The following is an 11,965-nucleotide window of genomic DNA, read 5'->3' on the forward strand; positions in this document are numbered from 1 at the left end:
ACAGGAAAGGAATTCGTGGCGGGCCGCATCAAACCAGTCAGTAGACTAATGACAAAAAAAAAAAAAAAATGTGATGACCATCCCCATAAATACTGAAAAATGTCACTCTGGTGCTGGATGTTGTAACGTTTACATTCCAATCAGTGAATGCTTAGGGATATGCGATGACAGCTAAACAGGCAAAACATTCAGTAAACAAACGAGGTCAGTAGTGCTTTTTGAGTACTAAAATTTATTTATTGTTTGTAATGTTCTTTTATAGATTTGAAAAAAAAAGAAAGGTCGCTCTTGATATAGATACAGGAATAGTGTTAAAAGTCTGAAGTGTGGAATAAACTGAAAATTTTAAAATAAGGTAGAGCTCTGTGTTTCTTGGTGCTGCCAGCAATTCGCTCAGCCGCTATGGAAGTGCACGGATATTCCCCAGCGGTCTTGTAGCGCCTGGTCCCCAGATGCCTCGTCGCCCGCTACTGGCTGCACCGGCTCCTGGTTGCTGGCGACGTCCCCGCCAGGGACCGCTGGTGGTGGCACGTCAGCAGAGTTCTGCGGCATGGCGGCCACAGCCTGCACACAAGGACGACAAGTAGCTATTGAAACCAGCGCTCATTTTTCAATCACCACGTCTTGAGAAAAGTAAAAACACGATCATATGTCTACCTAGAAAAAGCGTTCGGCTGTGCAAATGCTACAAGATGTTTGAGGTTTTCAGGACAATAGGTGTAAGCCAAAGGAAATGACGAGTAATACACACTATGTACAAGAAACGAAAGGATAAAATAATGATGGAAGACCAAGAACGAAGCATCAGTTTGAAAGGGTTTCGCCCCTACCGTTCAATCTATACAGTCCGAGAGGCAATGATCTACATCTACATACATACTCTGCAATCCACCATACGGTGCGTGGCGGAGGGTACCTCGTACCACAACTAGCATCTTCTCTCCCTGTTCGACTCCCAAACAGGACGAGGGAAAAATGACTGCCTATATGCTTCTGTACGAGCCCTAATCTCTCTTAACTTATCTTTGTGGTCTTTCCGCGAAATGTAAGTTGGCGGCAGTAAAATTGTACTGCAGTCAGCCTCAAATGCTAGTTCTCTAAATTTCCTCAGTAGCGATTCACGAAAAGAACGCCTCCTTTCCTCCAGAGATTCCCACCCGAGTTCCTGAAGCATTTCCGTAACACTCGCGTGATGATCAAACCTACCAGTAACAAATCTAGTAGTCCGCCTCTGAATTGCTTGTATGTCCTCCCTCAATCCGACCTGATAGGGATCGAAAACGCTCGAGCAGTACTCAAAATAAATACTCGAAATAAAAGAAGGGTTGAGAAAAGGGATTAAGCTCCGAGATGAAAAGATATCAATGATAGGGTTCACTAATGATATTGGCATCCTCCGTGAAAGTGAGGAAAAGTTACAGGGCTTGTTGTGTGGAATGAACAATCTTCTGAGCACAATGTATACGAGGGTTGCCCAAGTAGTGCACCGCATTTTTTTCTCAGCCGACAACAATGCTACAAATGCGAAACGTTACGTATGTATTATTTGAAGTCCCTTGAGTGAGCGTACCAAGTTTCCGTCACTTCGGACAGATAGCGTAGCTGCAGGACAGTTTCAAAATGATGTCTGCATGTGATGTACGTCACAAGCAATGTGCCGTCATTGAATTCATCACTGCAGAGAAAGAAACTATGAGGAATATTCACAAACGGTTTTGCGTAGTCTATGGAGCACCTGTTGTCGTCAGAAGTACAGTTAGTCGCTGGGCACGGAGTGTGAGGTCATTAAAAAGGCGGAATTCCATGATTTGCAGCGGTCAGGGAGACCATCCATGGCTGTCATACCTGACATGTTGCAGCTAGCTGATTCTGTCATGCGCGAGGACAGACACATTACTGCTCGGCAGTTGGCACTGCATATGTCGATCAGCAAACAAAGTGTTGATGCAATTATCCGCACTCTTGGATATTCAAAAGTGTGTGCAAGATGGGTCCAGCGGTATCTCGCGGTGGATCACAAATCGCACAGAAAAAACATTTGTCTTGATTTGTTGCATGGTTTTGATGCTGAGGGAGAGGCTTTCTTGTCCTGATTCGTGACAGGTGATGAAACCTAGGTTCACTATTTTGAGCCCGTAACAAAACGACAGATGGTTCAGATGGCTCTGAGTACTATGGGACAACATCTGAGGTCATCAGTCCCCTAGACTTAAACCTAACTAACCTAAGGACATCACAGACATCCATGCCCGAGGCAGGATTCGAACATGCGACTGTAGAAACAAAACGACAGTCGATGGAATGGCGCCATTCCCACTCTCGACAGCAGAAAAAAATACTAAGCATCTGGGACTTTGAAGGGGTGATTCTCATTTATGTGATGCCAAAAGGCCGTACCATTAATTCAGAAGCATATGTCAACACATTAACGAAACTCAATATGCGCTTCCAGCGACTTCGACGCCACAGCAATCCAGGAGATGTTTTCCTGCAACATGATAACGCTCGGCCCCACACAAGTCTGAGGTCTGCTGAACACATCGCAAAACAGGGATGGACAATGTTACTCCATCCACCCTACAGCCCTGGCCTACCCCCCTCGGAGTTCCTCTTGTTTGGACCATTAAAGGATGCCATTCTGGGAAAACATTTTGAGGACGATGAGGAGGTGATTCACACAGTGAAGCACTGGCTCCACCACCAGGACAAGGATTGGTAGCGAGAGGGCATACACGCCCTCGTTTCGTGCTGGAGGACTACATGGAAAAATAGGATGTGTAGATAAAGCACCATTCTTTCGTATGTGCAATTCTCATTATGTTCAATAAAGAATTGTTGAAGAAAAAATGCAGTGCATTACTTTCTGGGCAACCCTCACAGATTGAGATAAACCAAAGAGAGACGAAAATGAAGAGGGGTAGTAAAAATGAGATTTGAGATAAATTTAATATTGGGGTAGTAAAAATGAGATTTTGGATAAACTTAATATCAAAACTGGGGAGCGCGAAGCAGGTGAAGTGAAGAAATTCTTCTACCTTTGAAGCGAAATAATTTATGACAGACGTTACAAGGAAGATATAAAAAGCAATAGAGCACAGACAGAGGAGGCATTTCTGGCCAAAAGAAGTCGGCTAGAGAAAAAACGGTCTTAATTACAGGAGGAAGTTCCTGAGGGTATATGTCTGGAGCACGGAATTGTATGGAAGTGGATTATGGACTGTGGGAAAACCAGAAAAGAACAGAACTGAAGCGTTTGAGATGTGATGCTTCAGAAATATGTTGAAAATTAGTAGGACTGATAAGATAAGAAATGGGGAGATTCTCTGCAGACTCGCTGAAGAGTGGAACAACCGGAAATCATTACCAAGAAGAAGCGACAGAATGATTAGACATAGGATATCAGGATATATAGAGGCTAAAAACTGTAGGGAAAGATGAACGAATAACTGAAAACGTTGTGTGAAGGGGGGGGGGGGGGGCGGAAGGTAATCTGTATACATGCCACTTCCCCGTTCTGCTGTTCCAATCGAGTATGGTTCGCGGGAAGAACGATGGCTGATAAGCCTTCATATGGTTTCCAATCTCTCTGATTTTAAATTAACGGCCTTTTAGCGAGATATACGTAGGAGGAAGCAAGATATCGGTTGGCTCTTCTAGTAACGTACACTATCGGAATTTTAACAGTAGACTATAACCTGGTGCAGAATGCCTCTCTTGGAGCGTGTGCTACTGGAGTTGACTAAGCATCTTCCAGACGCTTTCGCGCTTTGTAAATGAACCTGTAACGAAACGTGCTGCTCTGTTTCCTATTTCTGTGTGCGGTTCCCAGACTTACGAGCAACATCCAGTTATTGGTTGACCGAGGGTTTTGTAAGTGCCTCGTTTGAGGGTGGATTACATTGCCTGACATTCTTCGAATGAATCTCGGTCTACCATATGCTTTCCCCGCGACTAGTTTTATGTGGTCGTTCCTCTTCAAATTGCTCCGTACGCATACTCCTAGATATTTTACGGAGGTAACAGCTTCCAGTGATTGTTCTGCAGTTGTGTATCGCACAATACTGGGTCTCTCCGTCTGCATATACGCAATACGTTACATTTGTTTATGCTGAGGGTCAATTTGCGAATCCCTGCACCAAGTATTGATCCTCTGTAGGTCTTCCTGTATTTCACTACAATTTTCTAGCGTTGCAACTTCTCTGTATACAACAGAGTAACCTGCGAAAAGCCTCACGGAACTTCCGGCGTTATCTGCTAGGTCATTCACATACAGGTTGCTTCAGAAATGATGGTCAATAATTCGCACATGGAAAGAACAGGCCAAAAGTAGCTAAAAAGCTCCAATAAACATGGGTCCACAAATCAATCGTTATTGAGATACAGCACATTTTCTGTTGCCCTTCATCAGTGTCTAGGAACAAGTGGCATCTGAAAACGTTAAAGTACGTGTTCGAAATGTTGTCCATGCGTCTGAATGCAACTTGTCTCTGAAATGAGTTGTGAAGCCTCTCAGCAGTCCAGGGGAACTCTGTAAATGCTGGATGGCTGCTTCAATCTGCAAGCGTAATTCCTCAAGAGAGTTGACCGCGGTAGCGTAAACCAGTCTCTTGACATGACTCCACACACAGAAATCTATGGGATTTAAATCCGGAGACCTTGGAGACCATGGCACAGACCCTCCACTATCTACCCAACGTTGATCATAAATCCAAGCTAGAAGCCGGCGCACTCGTAAACGAAAATGTGCTGGAGCACCATCATACATGAACCACACGTTGAGGCGTTGGTTCAGAGGGACATCATCACGTACATCTGGAAGTCCGCAGAAATCGCATGTACTGCTGTTCGGTTTCTGTCGCAGGAAGTTTGGTACAGTTACGCCGTCTCCGAGCAGTCCTGTCCAGACCTTAAATGAACAACGCTGCTGATGTCGTGTTGCACTAGGAATGACGTCAGCCCAAATGTGACAGTTATAGTAGTTAAAAATAGCGTCACGGGTAAAGCCAGCCTCGAACAGAATACTGCTTACAAACGGGGGATTCAGGGTACAATGTTGTTGCACCCATTAGCAGAAATTCTCCCTAGGGGGAAGGTCTGCATAGTTGAGGGCTTGCAATCACTGAAAATGATATGGACTGAGTACTTGCCGATGTAAAATCCGCCACACACCCTTGGGGCGTCCTTGTTAAAGTACCCGGATGCTGATGTGTTGATGTACGTACAATGCGTGACACCCTGTCCTATGGATCTGGGCAGGTCGACCTTCTCGTACGTGGTGTGCGGAGCTCTCTTTTTTCCTCTAAGGCGCTGATGTAACCGGCTAAATGTACGCCTATTGGGCCACCTGCTGAGACCATAAGCTTCTTCATACACTCGTGCAGTCTCAAGGGCACTGCCATTCGCTTTGGCGGACATGAAGTGCATCTCGGCGTACTCTTTATTGGTGTCACCTCCGTCCATGCTACTTTCACATTCGTAACTGATTGTGAGGCCTGTACGGCACAGTGCACGGAAGGGGAAAGGGAAGTAGTTGCGCATGCGTTAAAAAAGAAAAAAAAAGTCGTTCCCAGACCTTGAGATAACAAGGTAAATACCACGGTACCCAGGTGCGTTTCCAGTTGGTTACTATTGCGAATTAATGCGATAACTCGGCAACGGTTGATCTGCAGTTCCATGGTTATTGGCGCTTTTTACCTACTTTTGGTCTGTACTTTCCATGTATGAATTATTGACCATCACTTCTGAAACAACCTGTATTGTGAAAAGTAATGGTTCTACAACATTACCTTGCTGCGCGCCAGAAGTTACTTTTACGTCTGCAGACTTCTGTCCGTTGAGAGTGACATGCTGCGTTTTGTTTGCTAGAAACTCTTCGATTCTATCACGCATTTAGCTTGACATAGCGTAAGCTCGTGTTTTGTTCATTTGGAGACAGTGCGGAAATGTATCGAACAGTTTACGGAAGTCAAGGAACACGGGACCTACCTGAGCGCATATATCTATATATTTCTGGGTCTCATTTTGTTATAAAGCAGAGACGGCCACGATGTGCCCAAGTTCACGAATGCAGCGTCTCGGCTTGGTTCGGTCCTTCTCGCAAGTACTCGGAACAGCGCGTCATTTTGTTTAGTATTGCGGTTAGGCCTGTGTTTGAACACGGCTCGAACTGTTCGAGCAGTTTTCGTTACAGTCCGTGAAATCTCGGGTTCTGTTCGATATTTTGATCGATCAGCGATCTAGTCACTTTCGTTGGTACTATCACAACGACCTGTCTTAGCGTTTTTAATGAACTATGGATTTTAATAATAAAAATAACTTTGAAACACGGACTAAAATATCTTCTAGAGTACAGGTCATGCGTAACAACAGCAACTAATAAATAAATAAAAGATTTCAATCATGATTCTGTCCAGTTCTCCAGCTTTTGCTCGTACTGCACTATTTCCAAGACGGGCCTTGTCGCTGTAATTCATTCTCGCAATATGAATTACAATCATTTTGTTACGATGTATTTTGTTAGTTTCGTATTTAGCTCTTGATTAATTGTCTTTGTTGTTTCATCCTTAATGTTGCCGTCTGGTTTTCAAACTCATTATATGTGGTAACGTTTTTATATCTTACTCTAACATGTGAACAGATATCGATGTGCTCATTTGCGGCTTACCTGGTAAATCAGTACCGCCTCTCATAAACGAATAAAATACACTCCTGGAAATTGAAATAAGAACACCGTGAATTCATTGTCCCAGGAAGGGGAAACTTTATTGACACATTCCTGGGGTCAGATACATCACATGATCACACTGACAGAACCACAGGCACATAGACACAGGCAACAGAGCATGCACAATGTCGGCACTAGTACAGTGTATATCCACCTTTCGCAGCAATGCAGGCTGCTATTCTCCCATGGAGACGATCGTAGAGATGCTGGATGTAGTCCTGTGGAACGGCTTGCCATGCCATTTCCACCTGGCGCCTCAGTTGGACCAGCGTTCGTGCTGGACGTGCAGACCGCGTGAGACGACGCTTCATCCAGTCCCAAACATGCTCAATGGGGGACAGATCCGGAGATCTTGCTGGCCAGGGTAGTTGACTTACACCTTCTAGAGCACGTTGGGTGGCACGGGATACATGCGGACGTGCATTGTCCTGTTGGAACAGCAAGTTCCCTTGCCGGTCTAGGAATGGTAGAACGATGGGTTCGATGACGGTTTGGATGTACCGTGCACTATTCAGTGTCCCCTCGACGATCACCAGTGGTGTACGGCCAGTGTAGGAGATCGCTCCCCACACCATGATGCCGGGTGTTGGCCCTGTGTGCCTCGGTCGTATGCAGTCCTGATTGTGGCGCTCACCTGCACGGCGCCAAACACGCATACGACCATCATTGGCACCAAGGCAGAAGCGACTCTCATCGCTGAAGACGACACGTCTCCATTCGTCCCTCCATTCACGCCTGTCGCGACACCACTGGAGGCGGGCTGCACGATGTTGGGGCGTGAGCGGAAGACGGCCTAACGGTGTGCGGGACCGTAGCCCAGCTTCATGGAGACGGTTGCGAATGGTCCTCGCCGATACCCCAGGAGCAACAGTGTCCCTAATTTGCTGGGAAGTGGCGGTGCGGTCCCCTACGGCACTGCGTAGGATCCTACGGTCTTGGCGTGCATCCGTGCGTCGCTGCGGTCCGGTCCCAGGTCGACGGGCACGTGCACCTTCCGCCGACCACTGGCGACAACATCGATGTACTGTGGAGACCTCACGCCCCACGTGTTGAGCAATTCGGCGGTACGTCCACCCGGCCTCCCGCATGCCCACTATACGCCCTCGCTCAAAGTCCGTCAACTGCACATACGGTTCACGTCGACGCTGTCGCGGCATGCTACCAGTGTTAAAGACTGCGATGGAGCTCCGTATGCCACGGCAAACTGGCTGACACTGACGGCGGCGGTGCACAAATGCTGCGCAGCTAGCGCCATTCGACGGCCAACACCGCGGTTCCTGGTGTGCCCGCTGTGCCGTGCGTGTGATCATTGCTTGTACAGCCCTCTCGCAGTGTCCGGAGCAAGTATGGTGGGTCTGACACACCGGTGTCAATGTGTTCTTTTTTCCATTTCCAGGAGTGTATTATACTGTGGTCAGTCAAGCAACTTTTTTGAGAACAAAATTTTCGTCTTTGCCTGTTACCTTTATCTAAAAATCAGCATAAATGTTTATGCTAATACATCCATACATACCAGTACTGCTTGAGACTTCGTAAATTTGTTCAAACACAATAGGAGTTTGTGAAATGGTAGGATTTATTGCTGTTCTCGCCAGTATTTCACAAAACTGCGAAATTTAAAACAATGCCTTAGCTTATTGTTGTGGCTTGTTTCTTACATATACTTTGAACTCGGATACTTTGCACTTAAGTCTATTTTGCACGATTATTCGAACAAACTCGATATTGTGTCGAACGCTGCGGCATATCGGGAAATCTCGAGCAGTTCGAAGGCGAGTATCGTCTGCCCAGTCCTAGCTGCGGTGCGGCATTTTTCGGTCGGCACAACTCTCTTCAGTTCGGTAGAAGATTAGATTAGATTAGATTTACTTTAATTCCAATTGATCCGCAGTAAGGCGGCCCTCCAGGATGTAGAACACGTCAGAAAAACAATAATACATGACAAATACTTACAACTGAAATAAATAAGCTAATGTACCTTCCATAGGTCCAAAGTGGAAGGATCGTAATTTTTTTAATGAACACTGTATGAAAGGATCATTTTACAAAACTCCTTTACTAAGATCGCATTAATGCTCTGAATTTAAAATTAAAAACATGCTTTTTTATTTATAAGGTAATAAACATATAATAGAATTACTTCAATATTTATTTACAATGAACACATTACTGTACTGCAATGGTGCAGAGGTCAGATTGTACTATATATATATATATATATATATATATATATATATATATATATATATATATATGCGTTCAATGGAGTCATCAATAGAGTAGAAGGAGTTGACCACCAATAAAACCTTTTGGCTTCTCTTACACTGAATTTCATTGGTTGTTAAGCTTTTTATGGCTCTGACAAATTGCTGAAAATGTGTTTTCCCGAATAATGCATACCTTTTTGTACAAGAGTAAGTGATTTTAAATCCTTGGGAAGATTGTTCTTATTTCTAGTATTGATTCCATGAAGTGAGCTGTTGGTTTGAAAAAGTGATATATTTTTAATGACAAATTTCATTAAGGAATGAATATATTAGGTAGCAGTAGTTAGTATCCCCAGTTCCATAAACAGGTCTCTGCAGGATGTTCTTGAGTTCACACCACACGTTTTTGTGCCCAGAAAACTTTCGCTTGACTTGATGAATTACCCAGAAAAATAATCCCATATGACAATATGGAGAGAAAGTGAGCTTAGTATGCCAGCTTTTTAATTTTAATATCCCCTATGTCTGACAGAATTCGCATTTCAAGTAGAGATTTGTTTAGATGTGTCAGCAGATCTGTGGTGTGCTCCTCCCAGTTGTGTTTATTATCAAGCTGTTATCCCAAGAATTTAACACTGTCCACTTCTTCTATCTGCTTGTCATCATATGTTAGGCATATACTCATGGGATACCCCTTATAAGTTCTGAACTGCCTGAATTGTGTTTTTTTTTCAAAGTTTAGTGACAAAGAATTGACTAGGTACCAGTGATTAATGTCCACAAATATTTTATTAGCCGATATTTCTAAGACTACACTTGATTTGCTATTTATTCCAATGTTTGTATTATTGGCACACAAATCAAACTTGGTGTCTGGTAATGTTACTGATGAAAGGTCATTGACATACACAAGAAAGAGTAAGGGCCCTAATATGGAAACCTGAGGGACCCCACATGTAATTAGTTCCCTGTTGGATGATGTCTGATAGCTTAATCCATGTCTCTTTCTCAATAACAACCTTTGCTTCTGCCAGAGATATAAGGTCTGAACCATTCTGCAGCATTTCCTGTTACACCATAATATTCTAATGTACTTAAAAGGATATTGTGATTTACACAGTCTAATGCCTTTGACAGATCACAAAATATACCAGTTTCCTGCAGTCGTAGCGTTAGCACTGTTTACCCTTCCCTAGTTGTCCATGGTATGAAGGACTTTACAGGCCTAATGGCTGCTCTTACAAGAGGAGGCAGTGTAGCGATCTATCGTCACAAGCGTTTAAAAATGAATGGGAATGATAGAAGAGAGGCATGAGAATTCTCAGCGTACATCATGCAGTCGCATAAGCGGCGGGTATTGTGAATTTGCTATGAAACGACATCACAATACCATGCAGAAAGAATTAAAGATTTAATTGACAGTGAAAGAGTACAAAATTAGAGCGGTAGACAGACAGGATTCGTTGTTATGTACATGTAGAAGCACTTTGTGCTAAATTTGCAGTTATGGAACACGTGGAGAAATTAATGGTACGAATAGTAAAGTTTCTTAAGTCGCACGCGTTATTCTACTCTCAGTTGCAAGTTTTCAAGTGAGCTGAACGAGGAGTATGGATACTTTGTATGTTACTGCAAAATACTTGATTTAGTCAAGGGGCATGCCTGGAACAATTTTTGGATTTAAAACTCGCTATTATTGAATTTATGAAGGGAAAATAAGAACAGGAAAGAAAATTAGATCTGGAATGGATTGCAGACCTCGCGTTTTAAGTGGACTGCACTCTGCCCATAGTAAGATACTGCAAGATAAGAAACAACTACTTTGTGATCTGACGAGGAAGCATTTAAAACGAAAATCGCGCTGTAGAAGAGAGATATTCTGACGAACACAATCCAATTCCCGAACACAATTCAGTTCACTAAACTCACTGTAGTTAAGGAAAACGCGATGTTTGAAGAATTCGTTGTGACCCTGAAACAATTACAAGGACAGTTTCCTAAACGTTTTGAGAACATTGCCAGAATTACAGCTGTTTAGGCTGAGTAGATCACTGATCAAAAATAAAAAAAACGTGTTAACAGTATATGTGTTGGAATTTAATGTAGATGTACGACATTAATTTTCGATCCCACTGATATTTCATTACTTACAACTGTATTAGCTCCAAAAATATGAGGTTAATGTTAACATGTCTGTCTGGTCATTAAGATGTAATATGAACACCAAGCGTCGCAATAAACTTTCCTCTTGTACGTCTGAGGTTACTTTTACATCTGTCGACGACTCTCCATCCAAGATGACATACTCTGTCTTCCCAATCAAGAAATCTTCTTTCCAGTCACACGTTTCATTTGATACCTCATATGGCCATACTTTGGTTGATAGGTGTTGATGTTGTTCTGAGCCAGTTGCACTTGTCTATGTGAATGAAAGAACGAAGCGTAGTCGAACTTACCGCTAGAACTATGCAGAGGAGCAGGAGACACTTGGTGCAGGCTGTCATGACGACTGATGGAGCTCTGATGTCTCCCTGGCCCTTATAAAGGATTTGCTGCGTGCTCCTCGAAGCGGAAGAGAGCCGAAATGTCGCGTGAGGCTTGCTCTTACAGCTGTCTGCGTCAACCAAAAACACATTTTGTAAGGTGCCGAAAAGGACTACTGCACAAAAGCACCGACTGTGACATACAATGGCCATTGTGTTACGTCTACAGATCGTACAAATAGGTTTCGTGTGGTGGCATTTGGCATTCTGTGAACTACTTAGCCGAATATTTCTTTGTTTATGTTAAATTCTTGTTTTGTTACCGAAAAATACTATTACAGTTGCGTTATTAACTTGAATGTTCTTAGTTTGCTGTCAGATAGGTCCAATGTGTTCATCATTATCACGGTACAGAATGATATCGAAACCATAATCAGACGAGAAAATATTTTACGTTTAGGGGACCGGATAGTAATGTATTTTTACATTAAATTCAGACAAATAAATTGTCTTCATTTTTAATCCATGACGTAAGCAGCCTCGTTACCAAC

General features: G+C 43.5%; 1 long non-coding RNA gene across 1 annotated transcript; it reads right to left on the reverse strand.

The window, feature by feature from the left end:
- Nucleotides 1-212: 212 nt before the first annotated feature.
- LOC124711898 lies at nt 213-11,523 on the reverse strand. Its single transcript, XR_007005539.1, has 2 exons — nt 11,388-11,523; nt 213-564 (listed from the first exon to the last, which is right to left on the reverse strand). It is a non-coding gene; the product is annotated as an uncharacterized LOC124711898 (long non-coding RNA).
- Between the last annotated feature and the right edge of the window lie 442 nt (nt 11,524-11,965).

This window comes from Schistocerca piceifrons, chromosome 8 (assembly GCF_021461385.2).
Source record: "Schistocerca piceifrons isolate TAMUIC-IGC-003096 chromosome 8, iqSchPice1.1, whole genome shotgun sequence".
Classification (NCBI taxonomy): Eukaryota; Metazoa; Arthropoda; class Insecta; order Orthoptera; family Acrididae; genus Schistocerca; species Schistocerca piceifrons.